The sequence below is a fragment of the Chamaea fasciata genome, unplaced genomic scaffold (assembly GCF_029207755.1).
Source record: "Chamaea fasciata isolate MVZ Bird 193981 ecotype frontalis unplaced genomic scaffold, bChaFas1.0.hap1 SCAF_370, whole genome shotgun sequence".
Classification (NCBI taxonomy): domain Eukaryota; kingdom Metazoa; phylum Chordata; class Aves; order Passeriformes; family Sylviidae; genus Chamaea; species Chamaea fasciata.
The window spans coordinates 60,094-77,744 of NW_027094455.1; the positions used below are offsets into that span (position 1 = coordinate 60,094).

Consider the following 17,651-nt stretch of genomic DNA (forward strand, 5'->3'; position numbering starts at 1 on the left):
GTGTTTGGCAGTCTAAGGGCAGCTAGGGTTTCAGCTTCATGGCAGCTTGGTTGTGGGAGTAAGTACAGTGTTCAGAATTCTAAGTGGCAGAAGCCCACTCCGGGACACAGAGCTCTGTGCAGGAGCTGTGGGTCTCTTCTGTGGGAAGCTAAACTCACCCCCTGAAGTTCCTAATGTCAGGTTGTAGGAGACATTGGGCACTCGCAGGACAGTTAGGGTTCCAGCTTCTGGGAGCTTGGCTATGGGGGAAGTGCAGCAGTGTTCAGAATTCTAAGTGGCAGAAGCCCACTTCCGGGCACAGAACTCTGTGCAGGAACAGTGGCTCTCTTCTGTGGGAAGCTATACTCACCGACTAAGTTCCTAATGTCAGGTTTTAGGAGACATTGGGCACTCCAAGGACAGTTAGGGTTCCAGCTCCTGGATGCTTGGATTTGGCAGAAGTCCTGTGCTGAACTTATTTTTATCAGTTAGCAGCCCACTCCGTGGCCGAGAGTTCTGTGCAGGAACGGTGGGTCTTTTCTGTGGGAAGCTATACTTACCGACTAAGTTCCTAATGTCAGGTTGTAGGAGACATTGGGCACTCCAAGGACAGTTAGCGTTCCAACTTCTTACAGGTTGGTTCTGGGAGTAATGTGCACTGTTCAGAATTCTAAGTGGCAGAAGCCCACTCCGGGGCACAGAGCTCTGTGCAGGAACTGTGGCTCTCTTCTGTGGGAAACTAAACTCCCCCCAGCAGGTTCTTGATGTCAGGCTGTAGGAGACATTTGGCGCTCCAAGGCCAGTAAGGGTTCCAGCTTCTGGATGCTTGGATCTAGGAGAAGTCCTGTGCTGAACTTATTTTTATCAGTTAGCAGCGCACTCCGTGGCCGAGAGTTCTGTGCAGGAACGGTGCGTCTTTTCTGTGGAAAGCTAAACTCACCCCTCCAAGTTCCTGATGTCAGTTTGCAGGGGGTGTTTGGCAGTCTAAGGGCAGCTAGGGTTTCAGCTTCATGGCAGCTTGGTTGTGGCAGTAAGTACACTGTTCAGAATTCTAAGTGGCAGAAGCCCAGTCCCGGGCACAGAGCTCTGTGCAGGAACAGTGGCTCTCTTCTGTGGGAAGCTATACTCACCGACTAAGTTCCTAATGTCAGGCTGTAGGAGACATTGGGCACTCCAAGGACAGTTAGGGTTCCAGCTTTTGGATGCTTGGATCTGGGAGATGTCCTGTGCTGAACTTATTTTTATCAGTTAGCAGCCCACTCCGTGGCCGAGAGTTCTGTGCAGGAACGGTGGGTCTTTTCTGTGGAAAGCTATACTTACCGACTAAGTTCCTAATGTCAGGTTGTAGGAGACATTGGGCACTCCAAGGACAGTTAGGGTTCCAGCTTCTGGATGCTTGGATCTGGTAGAAGTCCTGTGCAGAACTTATTTTTTTCAGTTCGCAGCCCACTCCGTGGCCGAGAGTTCTGTGCAGGAATGGTGGGTCTTTTCTGTGGGAAGCTAAACTCACCGACTAAGTTCGTGATGTCAGGCTGTAGGAGACATTGGGCACTCCAAGGACAGTTAGGGTTCCAGCTTCTGACAGCTTGGTTCTGGGAGTAATGTGCACTGTTCAGAATTCTAAGTCGCAGAAGCCCACTCCGGGACACAGAGCTCTGTGCAGGAACTGTGGGTCTTTTCTGTGGGAAACTAAACTCACCCCAGCAGGTTCCTGATGTCAGGCTGTAGGAGACATTTGGCACTCCTAGGCCAGTAAGGGTTCCAGCTTCTGGATGCTTGGATCTGGCAGAAGTCCTGTGCTGAACTTATTTTTATCAGTTAGCAGCCCACTCCGTGGCCGATAGTTCTGTGCAGGAACGCGGGGTCTTTTCTGTGGGAAGCTAAACTCACCCCTCCAAGTTCCTGATGTCAGTTTGCAGGGGGTGTTTGGCAGTCTAAGGGCAGCTAGGGTTTCAGCTTCTTGGCAGCTTGGTTGTGGGAGTGAGTACACTGTTCAGAATTCTAAGTGGCAGAAGCCCACTCCCGGGCACAGAGGTCTGTGCAGGAACTGTGGGTCTCTTCTGTGGGAAGCTATACTCACCGACTAAGTTCCTAATGTCAGGTTGTAGGAGACATTGGGCACTCGCAGGACAGTTAGGGTTCCAGCTTTTGGATGCTTGGATCTGGCAGAAGTCCTGTGCTGAACTTATTTTTTTCAGTTAGCAGCCCACTCCGTGGCCGAGAGTTCTGTGCAGGAACGGTGGGTGTTTTCTGTGGAAAGCTAAACTTACCCCTCCAAATTCCTGATGTCAGTTTGCAGGGGGTGTTTGGCAGTCTAAGGGCAGCTAGGGTTTCAGCTTCATGGCAGCTTGGTTGTGGGAGTAAGTACACTGTTCAGAATTCTAAGTGGCAGAAGCCCACTCCCGGGCACAGAGCTCTGTGTAGGAATAGTGGCTCTCTTCTGTGGGAAGCTATACTCACCGACTAAGTTCCTAATGTTAGGCTGTAGGAGACATTGGGCACTCCAAGGACAGTTAGGGTTCCAGGTTCTGACAGCTTAGTTCTGGGAGTAATGTGCACTGTTCAGAATTCTAAGTGGCAGAAGCCCACTCCCGGGCACAGAGCTCTGTGCAGGAACAGTGGCTCTCTTCTGTGGGAAGCTATACTCACCGACTGAGTTCCTAATGTCAGGCTGTAGGAGACATTGGGCACTCCAAGGAAAGTTAGGGTTCCAGCTTCTGGATGCTTGGATCTGGCAGAAGTCCTGTGCTGAATTTATTTTTATCAGTTCGCAGCCCACTCCGTGGCCGAGAGTTCTGTGCAGGAACGGTGGGTCTTTTCTGTGGGAAACTAAACTCACCCCTCCAAATTCCTGATGTCAGTTTGCAGGGGGTGTTTGGCAGTCTAAGGGCAGCTAGGGTTTCAGCTTCATGGCAGCTTGGTTGTGGGAGTAAGTACACTGTTCAGAATTCTAAGTGGCAGAAGCCCACTCCCGGGCACAGAGCTCTGTGCAGGAACAGTGGCTCTCTTCTGTGGGAAGCTAAACTCACCCCCCGAAGTTCCTAATGTCAGGTCGTAGGAGACATTGGGCACTCGCAGGACAGTTAGGGTTCCAGCTTCTGGGAGCTTGGCTATGGGAGAAGTGCAGCAGTGTTCAGAATTCTAAGTGGCAGAAGCCCACTACTGGGCACAGAGCTCTGTGCAGGAACTGTGGCTCTCTTCTGTGGGAAACTAAACTCCCCCCAGCAGGTTCCTGATGTCAGGCTGTAGGAGACATTTGGCACTCCAAGGCCAGTAAGGGTTCCAGCTTCTGGATGCTTGGATCTGGCAGAAGTCCTGTGCTGAACTTATTTTTATCAGTTAGCAGCCCACGCCGTGGCCGAGAGTTCTGTGCAGGAACGGTGGGTCTTTTCTGTGGGAAGCAAAACTCACCCCTCCAAGTTCATGATGTCAGTTTGCAGGGGGTGTTTGGCAGTCTAAGGACAGCTAGGGTTTCAGCTTCATGGCAGCTTGGTTGTGGCAGTAAGTACACTGTTCAGAATTCTAAGTGGCAGAAGCGCAGTCCCGGGCATAGAGCTCTGTGCAGGAACAGTGGCTCTCTTCTGTGGGAAGCTATACTCACCGACTAAGTTCCTAATGTCAGGTTGTAGGAGACATTGGGCACTCCAAGGATAGTTAGGGTTCCAGCTTCTGACAGCTTGGTTCTGGGAGTAATGTGCACTGTTCAGAATTCTAAGTGGCAGAAGCCCACTCCGGGACACAGAGCTCTGTGCAGGAACTGTGGGTCTCTTCTGTGGGAAACTAAACTCCCCCCAGCAGGTTCCTGATGTCAGGCTGTAGGAGACATTCGGCACTCCAAGGCCAGTAAGGGTTCCAGCTTCTGGATGCTTGGATCTGGCAGAAGTCCTGTGCTGAACTTATTTTTATCAGTTAGCAGCCCACTCCGTGGCCGAGAGTTCTGTGCAGGAACGGTGGGTCTTTTCTGTGGAAAGCTAAACTCACCCCTCCAAGTTCCTGATGTCAGTTTCCAGGGGGTGTTTGGCAGTCTAAGGGCAGCTAGGGTTTCAGCTTCATGGCAGCTTGGTTGTGGGAGTAAGTACACTGTTCAGAATTCTAAGTGGCAGAAGCCCACTCCCGGGCACAGAGCCCTGTGCAGGAACAGTGGCTCTCTTCTGTGGGAAGCTAAACTCACCCCCCGAAGTTCCTAATGTCAGGTCGTAGGAGACATTGGGCACTCGCAGGACAGTTAGGGTTCCAGCTTCTGGGAGCTTGGCTATGGGAGAAGTGCAGCAGTGTTCAGAATTCTAAGTGGCAGAAGCCCACTACCGGGCACAGAGCTCTGTGCAGGAACTGTGGCTCTCTTCTGTGGGAAACTAAACTCCCCCCAGCAGGTTCCTGATGTCAGGCTGTAGGAGATATTTGGCACTCCAAGGCCAGTTAGGGTTCCAGCTTCTGGATGCTTGTATCTGGCAGAAGTCCTGTGCTGAACTTATTTTTATCAGGTAGCAGCCCACTCCGTGGCCGAGAGTTCTGTGCAGGAACGGTGGGTCTTTTCTGTGGGAAGCTATACTCACCGACTACGTTCCTAATGTCAGGTTGTAGGAGACATTGGGCACTCCAAGGACAGTTAGGGTTCCAGCTTCTGACAGCTTGGTTCTGGGAGTAATGTGCACTGTTCAGAATTTAAGTCGCAGAAGCCCACTCCGGGACACCGAGCTCTGTGCAGGAACTGTGGGTCTTTTCTCTGGGAAACTAAACTCACCCCAGCAGGTTCCTGATGTCAGGCTGTAGGAGACATTTGGCACTCCAAGGCCAGTAAGGGTTCCAGCTTCTGGATGCTTGGATCTGGCAGAAGTCCTGTGCTGAACTTATTTTTATCAGTTAGCAGCGCAGTCCGTGGCCGAGTGTTCTGTGCAGGAACGGTGGGTCTTTTCTGTGGAAAGCTAAACTCACCCCTCCAAGTTCCTGATGTCAGTTTGCAGGGGGTGTTTTGCAGTCTAAGGGCAGCTAGGGTTTCAGCTTCATGGCAGTTTGGTTGTGGGAGTAAGTACACTGTTCAGAATTCTAAGTGGCAGAAGCCCACTCCGGGGCACAGAGTTCTGTGCAGGAACAGTGGCTCTCTTCTGTGGGAAGCTATACTCACCGACTAAGTTCCTAATGTCAGGTTGTAGGAGACATTGGGCACTTGCAGGACAGTTAGGGTTCCAGCTTTTGGATGCTTGGATCTGGCAGAAGTCCTGTGCAGAACTTATTTTTTTCAGTTCACAGCCCACTCCGTGGCCGCGAGTTCTGTGCAGGAACGGTGGGTCTTTTCTGTGGAAAGCTAAACTCACCCCTCCAAATTCCTGATGTCAGTTTGCAGGGGGTGTTTGGCAGTCTAAGGGCAGCTAGGGTTTCAGCTTCATGGCAGCTTGGTTGTGGGAGTAAGTACAGTGTTCAGAATTCTAAGTGGCAGAAGCCCACTCCGGGACACAGAGCTCTGTGCAGGAGCTGTGGGTCTCTTCTGTGGGAAGCTAAACTCACCCCCTGAAGTTCCTAATGTCAGGTTGTAGGAGACATTGGGCACTCGCAGGACAGTTAGGGTTCCAGCTTCTGGGAGCTTGGCTATGGGAGAAGTGCAGCAGTGTTCAGAATTCTAAGTGGCAGAAGCCCACTACCGGGCACAGAGCTCTGTGCAGGAACTGTGGCTCTCTTCTGTGGGAAACTAAACTCCCCCCAGCAGGTTCCTGATGTCAGGCTGTAGGAGATATTTGGCACTCCAAGGCCAGTTAGGGTTCCAGCTTCTGGATGCTTGTATCTGGCAGAAGTCCTGTGCTGAACTTATTTTTATCAGGTAGCAGCCCACTCCGTGGCCGAGAGTTCTGTGCAGGAACGGTGGGTCTTTTCTGTGGGAAGCTATACTCACCGACTACGTTCCTAATGTCAGGTTGTAGGAGACATTGGGCACTCCAAGGACAGTTAGGGTTCCAGCTTCTGACAGCTTGGTTCTGGGAGTAATGTGCACTGTTCAGAATTTAAGTCGCAGAAGCCCACTCCGGGACACCGAGCTCTGTGCAGGAACTGTGGGTCTTTTCTCTGGGAAACTAAACTCACCCCAGCAGGTTCCTGATGTCAGGCTGTAGGAGACATTTGGCACTCCAAGGCCAGTAAGGGTTCCAGCTTCTGGATGCTTGGATCTGGCAGAAGTCCTGTGCTGAACTTATTTTTATCAGTTAGCAGCGCAGTCCGTGGCCGAGTGTTCTGTGCAGGAACGGTGGGTCTTTTCTGTGGAAAGCTAAACTCACCCCTCCAAGTTCCTGATGTCAGTTTGCAGGGGGTGTTTTGCAGTCTAAGGGCAGCTAGGGTTTCAGCTTCATGGCAGTTTGGTTGTGGGAGTAAGTACACTGTTCAGAATTCTAAGTGGCAGAAGCCCACTCCGGGGCACAGAGTTCTGTGCAGGAACAGTGGCTCTCTTCTGTGGGAAGCTATACTCACCGACTAAGTTCCTAATGTCAGGTTGTAGGAGACATTGGGCACTTGCAGGACAGTTAGGGTTCCAGCTTTTGGATGCTTGGATCTGGCAGAAGTCCTGTGCAGAACTTATTTTTTTCAGTTCACAGCCCACTCCGTGGCCGCGAGTTCTGTGCAGGAACGGTGGGTCTTTTCTGTGGAAAGCTAAACTCACCCCTCCAAATTCCTGATGTCAGTTTGCAGGGGGTGTTTGGCAGTCTAAGGGCAGCTAGGGTTTCAGCTTCATGGCAGCTTGGTTGTGGGAGTAAGTACAGTGTTCAGAATTCTAAGTGGCAGAAGCCCACTCCGGGACACAGAGCTCTGTGCAGGAGCTGTGGGTCTCTTCTGTGGGAAGCTAAACTCACCCCCTGAAGTTCCTAATGTCAGGTTGTAGGAGACATTGGGCACTCGCAGGACAGTTAGGGTTCCAGCTTCTGGGAGCTTGGCTATGGGGGAAGTGCAGCAGTGTTCAGAATTCTAAGTGGCAGAAGCCCACTTCCGGGCACAGAACTCTGTGCAGGAACAGTGGCTCTCTTCTGTGGGAAGCTATACTCACCGACTAAGTTCCTAATGTCAGGTTTTAGGAGACATTGGGCACTCCAAGGACAGTTAGGGTTCCAGCTCCTGGATGCTTGGATTTGGCAGAAGTCCTGTGCTGAACTTATTTTTATCAGTTAGCAGCCCACTCCGTGGCCGAGAGTTCTGTGCAGGAACGGTGGGTCTTTTCTGTGGGAAGCTATACTTACCGACTAAGTTCCTAATGTCAGGTTGTAGGAGACATTGGGCACTCCAAGGACAGTTAGCGTTCCAACTTCTTACAGGTTGGTTCTGGGAGTAATGTGCACTGTTCAGAATTCTAAGTGGCAGAAGCCCACTCCGGGGCACAGAGCTCTGTGCAGGAACTGTGGCTCTCTTCTGTGGGAAACTAAACTCCCCCCAGCAGGTTCTTGATGTCAGGCTGTAGGAGACATTTGGCGCTCCAAGGCCAGTAAGGGTTCCAGCTTCTGGATGCTTGGATCTAGGAGAAGTCCTGTGCTGAACTTATTTTTATCAGTTAGCAGCGCACTCCGTGGCCGAGAGTTCTGTGCAGGAACGGTGCGTCTTTTCTGTGGAAAGCTAAACTCACCCCTCCAAGTTCCTGATGTCAGTTTGCAGGGGGTGTTTGGCAGTCTAAGGGCAGCTAGGGTTTCAGCTTCATGGCAGCTTGGTTGTGGCAGTAAGTACACTGTTCAGAATTCTAAGTGGCAGAAGCCCAGTCCCGGGCACAGAGCTCTGTGCAGGAACAGTGGCTCTCTTCTGTGGGAAGCTATACTCACCGACTAAGTTCCTAATGTCAGGCTGTAGGAGACATTGGGCACTCCAAGGACAGTTAGGGTTCCAGCTTTTGGATGCTTGGATCTGGGAGATGTCCTGTGCTGAACTTATTTTTATCAGTTAGCAGCCCACTCCGTGGCCGAGAGTTCTGTGCAGGAACGGTGGGTCTTTTCTGTGGAAAGCTATACTTACCGACTAAGTTCCTAATGTCAGGTTGTAGGAGACATTGGGCACTCCAAGGACAGTTAGGGTTCCAGCTTCTGGATGCTTGGATCTGGTAGAAGTCCTGTGCAGAACTTATTTTTTTCAGTTCGCAGCCCACTCCGTGGCCGAGAGTTCTGTGCAGGAATGGTGGGTCTTTTCTGTGGGAAGCTAAACTCACCGACTAAGTTCGTGATGTCAGGCTGTAGGAGACATTGGGCACTCCAAGGACAGTTAGGGTTCCAGCTTCTGACAGCTTGGTTCTGGGAGTAATGTGCACTGTTCAGAATTCTAAGTCGCAGAAGCCCACTCCGGGACACAGAGCTCTGTGCAGGAACTGTGGGTCTTTTCTGTGGGAAACTAAACTCACCCCAGCAGGTTCCTGATGTCAGGCTGTAGGAGACATTTGGCACTCCTAGGCCAGTAAGGGTTCCAGCTTCTGGATGCTTGGATCTGGCAGAAGTCCTGTGCTGAACTTATTTTTATCAGTTAGCAGCCCACTCCGTGGCCGATAGTTCTGTGCAGGAACGCGGGGTCTTTTCTGTGGGAAGCTAAACTCACCCCTCCAAGTTCCTGATGTCAGTTTGCAGGGGGTGTTTGGCAGTCTAAGGGCAGCTAGGGTTTCAGCTTCTTGGCAGCTTGGTTGTGGGAGTGAGTACACTGTTCAGAATTCTAAGTGGCAGAAGCCCACTCCCGGGCACAGAGGTCTGTGCAGGAACTGTGGGTCTCTTCTGTGGGAAGCTATACTCACCGACTAAGTTCCTAATGTCAGGTTGTAGGAGACATTGGGCACTCGCAGGACAGTTAGGGTTCCAGCTTTTGGATGCTTGGATCTGGCAGAAGTCCTGTGCTGAACTTATTTTTTTCAGTTAGCAGCCCACTCCGTGGCCGAGAGTTCTGTGCAGGAACGGTGGGTGTTTTCTGTGGAAAGCTAAACTTACCCCTCCAAATTCCTGATGTCAGTTTGCAGGGGGTGTTTGGCAGTCTAAGGGCAGCTAGGGTTTCAGCTTCATGGCAGCTTGGTTGTGGGAGTAAGTACACTGTTCAGAATTCTAAGTGGCAGAAGCCCACTCCCGGGCACAGAGCTCTGTGTAGGAATAGTGGCTCTCTTCTGTGGGAAGCTATACTCACCGACTAAGTTCCTAATGTTAGGCTGTAGGAGACATTGGGCACTCCAAGGACAGTTAGGGTTCCAGGTTCTGACAGCTTAGTTCTGGGAGTAATGTGCACTGTTCAGAATTCTAAGTGGCAGAAGCCCACTCCCGGGCACAGAGCTCTGTGCAGGAACAGTGGCTCTCTTCTGTGGGACGCTATACTCACCCCCTAAGTTTCTAATGTCAGGTTGTAGGAGACATTGGAAACTCCAAGGACTGTAAGGGTTCCAGCTTCTCTAAGGTTGGATCTGGCAGAAGTTTTGTACTGAACTTGTTTGTATCAGTTAGCAGCCCACTCTGTGGCAGAGAGTTCTGTGCAGGAAGAGTGGCTCTCTTCTCTGGGAAGCTAAACTCACCCCTCCAAGTTCCTGATGTCAGGTTGTAGTAGATATTGGGCACTCCAAGGACAGTTAGAGTTCCAGCCTCTGGGAGCTTGGATTTGGCTGATATCCTGTGTGGATTTATTTTTAGCAGGCCGTAGTCCTCTCTGGGTCAGAGGGCTCTGTGCAGGAAGTGTCGCCCCTTTTCTGTGGGAATCTGGACTCACCCCATCAGGTTCCTGATTTCAATTTATAGGATAGATTTGGCACTCCAAGGACAGTAAGGGTTTCAGCGTCTGGGAGCTTGGATCTGGTAGCAGTCCTGTGCTGAACTTAATTTTATGAGTTAGCAGCCCAGTCTGGGGCAGAGAGTTCTGTGCAGGAATGGTGGCTCTTTTCTGTGGGAAGCTAAACTCACCTCTCCACGTTCCTAATGTCAGGTTGTAGGAGACATTTGGCACTCCAAGGACAGTTAGATTTCCAACTTTTGAAAGCTTTGATCTGGCAGGTATCCTGTGGTGACTTTATGTTTAGCAGGCAGAACCCCAATTTGGCTCCAGAGAGTTCTGTGCAGCAACGGTGGCTCTCTTCTGTGGGAAGCTAAACTCACTCCTTCAAGTCCTTCATTTCAGGTTGTAGGAGACATTTTGTCCTCCAAGGACAGTTAGGGTTCCAGCATTAGGCAGCTTGGGTCTGGCAGATATCCTGTGCTTAACTTATTTTTAGGAGGCAGAAGCCCCCTCCGGGGCAGGGAGTTCTGTGCAGCCGTGGTGGCTCTGTTCGGTGGGAAGCTAAACTGCCCGCACCAGGTTCCTCATATCAGGTGGTAGGAGACATTTGCCACTCGAAGGACAGTTAGGGCTCCAGATTCTGGCAGCTTGGCCATGGGAGAAGTGCAGCAGTGTTCAGAATTGTAAGTGGCAGAAGCTCACTCCTGGGCTCAGAGCTCTGTGCAGGAATGGTGTCCCTTTTTCTGGGGAAACTAAACAAACCCCCTGGTTCAGATTGTTCGTTTTAAGGAGCCATTTGGCCGTCTCAGGGGAGCCAGGCTTCCAGGTACTGACAGCGTGGATCTGGGAGTAAGTGTGTTGTTCAGAATTCTAAGAGGCAGAAGCCCAGTCTGGGGCACAGAGGTCTCTGAAGGAAAGGTGGGTCTTTTGTGGGAACCTAAACTCTCCCCATCAGGTTCCTGATGTCAGTTCATAGGATAGATTTGGCACTCCAAGGACAGTAAGGGTTCCAGCTTCTGGCAGTTTGGATCTGGCAGATGTCCTGTGCTGAAGTTAATTTTATCATTTGGCAGCCCACTCCGTGGCAGAGAGTTCTGTGCAGGAACGGTGGTTCTCTTCTGATGGAACAGAAACTCACTCCTAGAAGTTCGTAATGTTCGGTTGTAGGAGACATTTGGCACTCGAAGGACAGTTAGGGTTCCAGCTTCTGGCACCTTGGCTCTGGGAGAAGTGTAGCTATGTTTAGATTTGTAGATGGCATAAGTCCACTCCTGGGCATAGCGCTCTGTTCAACATCAGTGGCCCTTTTGTGTGGCAAGCTGGACTCACCCTATCACATTCCTGATTTCAGTTTTTAGGAGGTGTTTGGCACTCCACGGCCAGTCTGGCATTCTGCTTCTAGTAGCATGGGTCTTGGTGCAATGCTGATGCATTCAGAATTCTATTTTCTAGAAGTCTAGTTCCATGTAGAAGGCCTTAGACCTGACTGGACGTTCCTTTTGTGGGAAAGTTAAGTCACCCCCTTAGGGTCCTGATGTCTGTTTTTATAGTCCACTGGTAGTATGTACCCTCCCTGAATCCTAGTTTTGGTTTATTGGGTTTGGGTGAAATATTCTTCTATCGGTAATTTTTGCAGGGAGACTTCTCCTCTGACCCTAAAAATCCTGCCTGCCCTAGATTGAAAAAAGTAACTCCCCTAATTTGAAAGCAGTTACATGTCGTTTTTATAAGATGTCCGTCAATCTGCTTGCAACATTGCTACAACCCTCATCTCTCTCCATCTAGATTCAGAAACATTACTCTGCCTGGATTTCATATAGGTGTTCACCAGGTTTCAAAGTATTAAACATGTACGTTTCAAAGTCTCCATTGCAAAATACGGGATGGGTTCCGGAATACCAGAATCACCCAGTTTCAACATGCCAAAACCATTCTATTTCATAATGTTAGAATATTAAGTTATAACATCTCTAAGACAATTTCTAAATAACAAGTTACAAAGTATCATTTCTTTGATGTCTTCTATGGATGGGATTCCTAATCCCCAAAACTGCCATACTGTCAAAATGGGATCTGTGTGAAATATTTTGCCCTCTGAAAAGTTTTTACCTAATGACCATTCATCTATTTTCATCATACAGCTAGATGTAGTAAAAAACAAGCAAATACTTTTAGTAGTTTTCTGCCTAGATGGATCTGAGAACTGGCATTTCCCAAACTAAGGATGGAGCAGATCTCTTCCCTGGATCATCCTGGAAAATTTGTTTAGTAGGCAAAGGGAATTCTTATAAATTACATTAATATGTTACTGTAATTTAGGGCGGACCAGCCACCGGCAGCAGGACTCCGGTTTGCTCCGGGCCGGTCAGGATTAGACATCAGTCACCTGGCAACCCCCCTGGCTCCTTAAGGGATACATAGAAGACCTCAACAGAAACACAATTCAGTAAGGATTCCTAAGTAAATATTTCTGGTAATTGCTTACAGTCTGGGAAGAATTTCCTAAATACTTACAAACTTAGGACATAGGGAATTCTGGGGATAGAACTTCCATCTCGGCCACCGGCCACAAGAAGAACAGTTCTCTTCCACAGAACGGAAGCCTAGCACCCCAGCGTTTCAGAGCAGACGAAGGGTCACGCAGGGGAACGAACAATCTGCGGGATCTTTCTCGACCTCATCCCACAATGCCCCCTGTCTTCAGAGGGTTTCCTGGGCACACCCCGGCGGGGAGGTGCTAGTTCAGAGGGGCCTAGCTGTCTCTGCTTTTTATGGGCTTGAATTTTAGGGAAAACTCCCCTTTTTTCTCCTCCCTGGAGAGACTTAAACTGAAGGAAACTGCTCTTTTCCAAAAATTTTAGGAGATTAAGTTAAGGGGCACAAGCCATTTATTTTCCACGTCACAGTTTAAGCAGAGGTAACTGCCCATATGCTAATTTTAAGTTGAAGGAACCCGTGCCTTTTTCAGCATTTTAAGGATTTAAAATTGGACTTCAGTTGCACTCGAACGGGTACCCCGGTAACACCTATCTCAGATGGGAGCAACCCAGGCGTATATATAAGCTTAACACCACCTGGGAGTTTATTTTGTTTTCCTTTGTAATTAATACATGAATATCCTTACTTAGAGGTGCTAATGAGCCTTACAGCATTCATAATCTTACTGTTCTTTGTCATCCTACTTAGTCACTTGTGGAATACTAATTGCAGTCACCCAGGAATAATTACCCCCGTCAACAGCAAATTACCCAAATTACTATCTTGCTATGTTACTAAAACACTAAGTTTTATTTTTGCCCTGTAGCCTGAAGTCATTACAGCCAAAACAGAAAAATAGCATTATTACCCCGAGGAGTTTTTTTCTCTGTCGAGCCCTGTACTTACCTTGCATTTGAGTCAGAGGAGCCAAACAGCTGCAGCTCCTTCGAGAGCTTTTATACCCCGTGGGAGTTGCCTCCTCCCTTTTCCCGGGCATTCTGGGAACGAGGGGCGGGCCCAATCAGGGGTATATTAACCCCAGCTTTTGCCAAGGGGCTTCATTCCCTCCTGGGAATCAGCCAGGGTAAGAGCTCTCATCTCATTTCAGCGAAGAGGCTCTGTTAGCTTATTTTTGTTAGGTGTTTTTGGGCACGTACAAATAACAGGAGCTTTGAGGACACTACAAAGAAGATGCTATCAAATACAGGGAGTATTTAAGTTCAGGGGTTTTGTTTGCACATTCAGGGGAGGAAAGGCGCTTTTGTAATTTCTGGGTTTGTTCTCATTTTCTTTTAGGAGGAGCACTACTCCTGAAGTTATAGGTCACATCCAGCACGATCTTCCAGATTCTTTCAGAAGATTTGTCACCTGAAAAGGGCTACTGTACACGTCAGAGGCAACGACCGAGATCCAGGCTTCCGATCGGTAAGGCGAGGACCACGTTCAGGGTACCCGGTTGAGAGTTAGCAGGTTTTGAAGGCAGCAAAATGAGGAACGACCTGCATTTGAGGGCCTCCCCCAAGGCTTTTTTGCAAGTAATAGCAGCTGCATTTATGCGTCTTATAGCACAGAAGAGCACCTAAGATACGTAAATGTGAGCACCTAAGTTTTGCTCACAGACCTGCCCTACAGTTTTGCCCCCTGCTAACTCAGGTACCGGACATTGTAACAGCCCTAGGCTTAGATGCGGGACGAAGCCACAGACTCGAGGACCCGGGCACGCTTAGGCGAGGGCGAGCGCCCGCCCCCTCGGGATTCGGCGCACGTGCCGCTAAATTCGTGCATCGATTTTCATTTTTCTTTTTCATCGCTAAGAGGCTAATCGGCGATCGGAGGGCCTTCTGAGACAGACTTATTTCCAGTCCAACGTGGATTCACCTTACCGGTCATCTCAAAGATAAGTCAGGGGCCACGGCCTCGAGATAGGACGACAGGGGTGTCAGAAATTTATGGGTCTGGTTTAACAGCTACCAGAGGGGACAGGGGTGTCCCTTAAGGGGCCACTTAGGACAGCCGAAGGGAACGGCTATACTTCAATAGCAACTACGGGGCACGCAAGGCAGAACGGTCCCCGTCCGCATCGTGCGGTCCGGCGCGCAGCGTCGTCCAGCCCCACTCAGCGATCCCGTTAGCTGTCAAGGGGAAGCATTAATTTTGATCCCAATGCTGTGGTGCAGGGCAGTCCAGTCCCGGTGCATGTCCTGTCTGTTGTGCACTCTGTGTCTTTTGAGTGTCTTGTATTTCATGTCATTTTCTGTGGCTTTTCAAGGGGCCATCAAAATCCCGGCATCATTTTTAGCATCTCAGGTCCCTCAGTTCCTCGGCCAGGCGCCGATACCATCAAACCATCGACTCGGGAGCTCAGGCCAGCATGGGAATCGTATTTATTTTCAGAAGCATCCAGTTTACTGTCTTTTCAGGTCTTGTTCTGAGCTGTACTGACAGCCAAGCACCACCACGATCCATTCCGGTGGATTAGGACTTGTAAGGATGCAAAGCTAGGGAGAGGATTCTGACCGGAGCATTCTCGAGTGTCCATCTTTGCGGTTCTTGGGATAAGTCATCCCCTTAGTATCTTTTTTCCTGCAGGTTTCTCTGAGCCCGGTCAGCTCTCGTTTCAGTTTACCTCGATCATCTCCTCCCGAGTTCTCTCGGTCCTCAGGGTCATTCCTCTCTTCGAGATTTTTTCTTTCCCTGTCGCGTCCCTTTGTTTGTTGCGTCTTGTGTCACGGGTGTGGGTGTGTATTTGGCCCAGCGCTGCTCTGCCCTGCCCTGTAGCACAGCTGGGTGTAGGGGTAATAGGACAAATTTGAAGTGCAGGGTGCATTGGCTTCTAGGTGGGATCTGTAGATTGACCCAAGATGTGTGGAGCTGTCAAGTTATCCTGCAGCCCTTTGACTTTTGTCCTAACTTTCTTTCAGATGCAGACTGATTAAACCTGTGGCAGAGCAGCCCCTATCGGTGGAGTCGGTTCTCCCGAGAAGGTCAGTCCGAGTCGGTCTTTGCAGGGGAGGGGTAAATGGTGGCTCTGTTACAGCCCTGACCTTTGTCTTTGTTTTTAGGAGCTAATGCAGGATATTGGCAGTCCAGAAGAAGCGGGCAAGGTGAGCATGGACCGGTGAACAGAAGCAGTTGTTATTTCTCCGGTGTCAATTTCTGGTGCAACTCTAACCATCCACTGTTGGGTTTTTTTTTTTTTTTTCAGGTGGTCTGGTTTTGAGATGTCCTGTTTGTGGATTCCAGCGGCCAGGTAGGTGTCAGCTTACGTCAGTTGCAGTTTGTCTTTGCAGGGGCAGTGTAATTGGTGCCCTTGTTACTGCCTGTTTCTTTGTCTCTATTTTTAGGAGGTAAAGCAGGATGTTGGCGGTGAAGGTGAAGCGTGCAAGGTGAGCATTGATCTGCGGACAGAACCGGTTGCTGTTGCTCAGGTCTCAGTTTCTGGTGAAAATCTAATATCTGCTGTTTGTTTTCTTATTTTTAGGTGGCCCGCTTGTGAAATGTCCCGGTCGTGGGTACCAGCAGCCCAGAGGGTGTGTGCTTAAGTCAGTCCCAGTTTGCCTTTGCCGGGGCAGTGTAAATGATGACTGTGTTACAGCGTTGTTTTTTGTCTTTTTTTTTAGGAGGTAAAGAGGGATATTGGCAGTCCAGGTGAAGTGGCCCAGGTGAGCATTGTCTGGTGGATGGAAGCAGCTGTTATCACTCAGGTCTCAATATCTGGTGCAACTCCAAGGTTGTATTTTTGTCTGTTTTAGGCAGTCTGCTGTCATTATGCTGAAGTCCCTTCTCCAGTGTGGTGATGGACCGGGTCCCTCTCGTTGGAGCCCTTCAGAAGCATTACAGGACTGTGTGATCAAGCCTCGATTTCTCCGTTTGAAGCTGCTTTCCAGGTAGTCTTTGATAACGGCCGAGGAGTCGGGGAGGCAGGGAGGAGAGGAGGAGCGAGGGTCCTCTCAAGTATCAGCAATGTCAAATCCCTTGTCTGCTCTTAATCCAGACCTACGCCCTGACGATGCCATCACCCTCCAAGCACGGCCGAGGCAGCGGGCCCGAGCACCCGGGCGTTCTCAAGAGGCGGTGCGTAGCAGAATTGTTGGGTTTTGGGCGATGCGGTGCTAAGACCACACAGTGATGTTTGCTTTTCTTTATTGCAGCTGACTAAGAGAGAGCAACCTGGTGTTAGCAGGAATTTCCCTGAGGGAGAGGCGGCCTTCCTTTTCACCTGCCAGGATTCTGCATCTCCAGATGTCTGAGAGATAAGTGGAGGGCTCCGAGCCACGGAGGGGATGAAAGCGGGGGGCCGGGTTGGCTTTTCACCGGGCGGGGGTTTGGAGACGGGGCCATCCAAGAAGCGGCCCCTTAGGCTTCCTACAGGGAAAGTCTCCCTTTTGATCTCACCACTGAGGTGTGCAGGGCAGAGCAGTCCCGGTGCTTGTCGTGTCCCCCGTTTGTTGCGCACTCTTTGTTTCATGTCTTTTGCCTTAGCCCTTCAAGGGGCCTACCAAAAACCCTGGCATCCCTCTTAGCCTCTTAGGACTCTCAGTTCCTCGGCCAGGTGCCGATGCCCTCGGACCATCGACTCGGGAGCTCGGGCAGGCATGGGCATCGTATCTCTCTTCAGAAGCATCCAGTCTAATGTCTTTCTAGGTCTTGTTCTGAGCTGTACTGACAGCCGAGCACCACCAGCATCCATTCCGGTGGATTAGGACTTGTAAGAATGCAAAGCTAGGTAGCAGAGTGTGACCGGAGCATTCTCGAGCGTCCATCTTTGCGGTTCTTGGGATAATTCATCCCCTTAGCATCTTTTTTCCTGCAGGTTTCTCTGAGCCCGGTCAGCTCTCCTTTCAGCTTACCTCGGTCATCTGCTCCCGAGTTCTCTCGGTCCTCAGGGTCATTCCTCTCATCGAGAGTTTTCTTTCCCTGTCGCGTCCCTTTGTTTGTTGCGTCTTGTGTCACGGGTGTGGGTGTGTATTTGGCCCGGAGCTGCTCTGCCCTGCAGCACAGCTGGGTGTAGGGGTAATAGGACAAATTTGAAATGCAGGGTGCATTGGCTTCTAGGTGGGATCTGTAGATTGACCCAAGATGTGTGGAGCTGTCAAGTTATCCTGCAGCCCTTTGACTCTTGTCCTAACTTTCTTTCAGATGCAGATGGATTAACCCTGTGGCAGAGCAGCCCCTGTGGGTGTCATCGGTTCCCCCGAGAAGGTCAGTCCCTGTCGGTCTTTGCAGGGGAGGTGTAAATGGTGGCTCTGATACAGCCCTGACCTTTGTCTTTGTTTTTAGGAGCTTATGCAGGATATTGGCAGTCCAGGAGAAGCGCGCCAGGTGAGCATCGACCGGCGGACAGAAGCAGTTGTTATTGCTCCCGTCTGAATTTCTGGCTCAAGTCTAACCATCCACTGTTGATTTTTGTTTTATTTCAGGTGGTCTGCTTGTGAGGTTGTCGTGGCTCAGGCTGGCAGCGGCCAGGTGGGTGTGAGTTTAAGTCAGTCCCAGTTTCGTTTTGCCGG

General features: G+C 50.2%; 3 long non-coding RNA genes across 4 annotated transcripts; all 3 read left to right on the forward strand.

Annotated features, from left to right (window-relative positions):
* Nucleotides 1-15,058: 15,058 nt before the first annotated feature.
* Nucleotides 15,059-15,650, forward strand: LOC136305337 (uncharacterized). Its single transcript, XR_010725273.1, has 5 exons — nucleotides 15,059-15,128; nucleotides 15,207-15,248; nucleotides 15,350-15,394; nucleotides 15,489-15,530; nucleotides 15,626-15,650. It is a non-coding gene; the product is annotated as an uncharacterized lncRNA (long non-coding RNA).
* Nucleotides 15,651-15,653: 3 nt separating this feature from the next.
* LOC136305338 (uncharacterized) lies at nucleotides 15,654-16,431 on the forward strand. 2 transcript variants are annotated; one of them, XR_010725275.1, is made up of 4 exons: nucleotides 15,654-15,806; nucleotides 15,897-16,031; nucleotides 16,139-16,218; nucleotides 16,296-16,431. It is a non-coding gene; the product is annotated as an uncharacterized lncRNA (long non-coding RNA). The 2 variants fall into 2 exon arrangements; XR_010725274.1 differs by having other exon boundaries at nucleotides 15,654-16,031.
* Nucleotides 16,432-16,482: 51 nt separating this feature from the next.
* Nucleotides 16,483-17,614, forward strand: LOC136305336 (uncharacterized). Its single transcript, XR_010725272.1, has 3 exons — nucleotides 16,483-17,346; nucleotides 17,425-17,466; nucleotides 17,565-17,614. It is a non-coding gene; the product is annotated as an uncharacterized lncRNA (long non-coding RNA).
* Nucleotides 17,615-17,651: the final 37 nt, after the last annotated feature.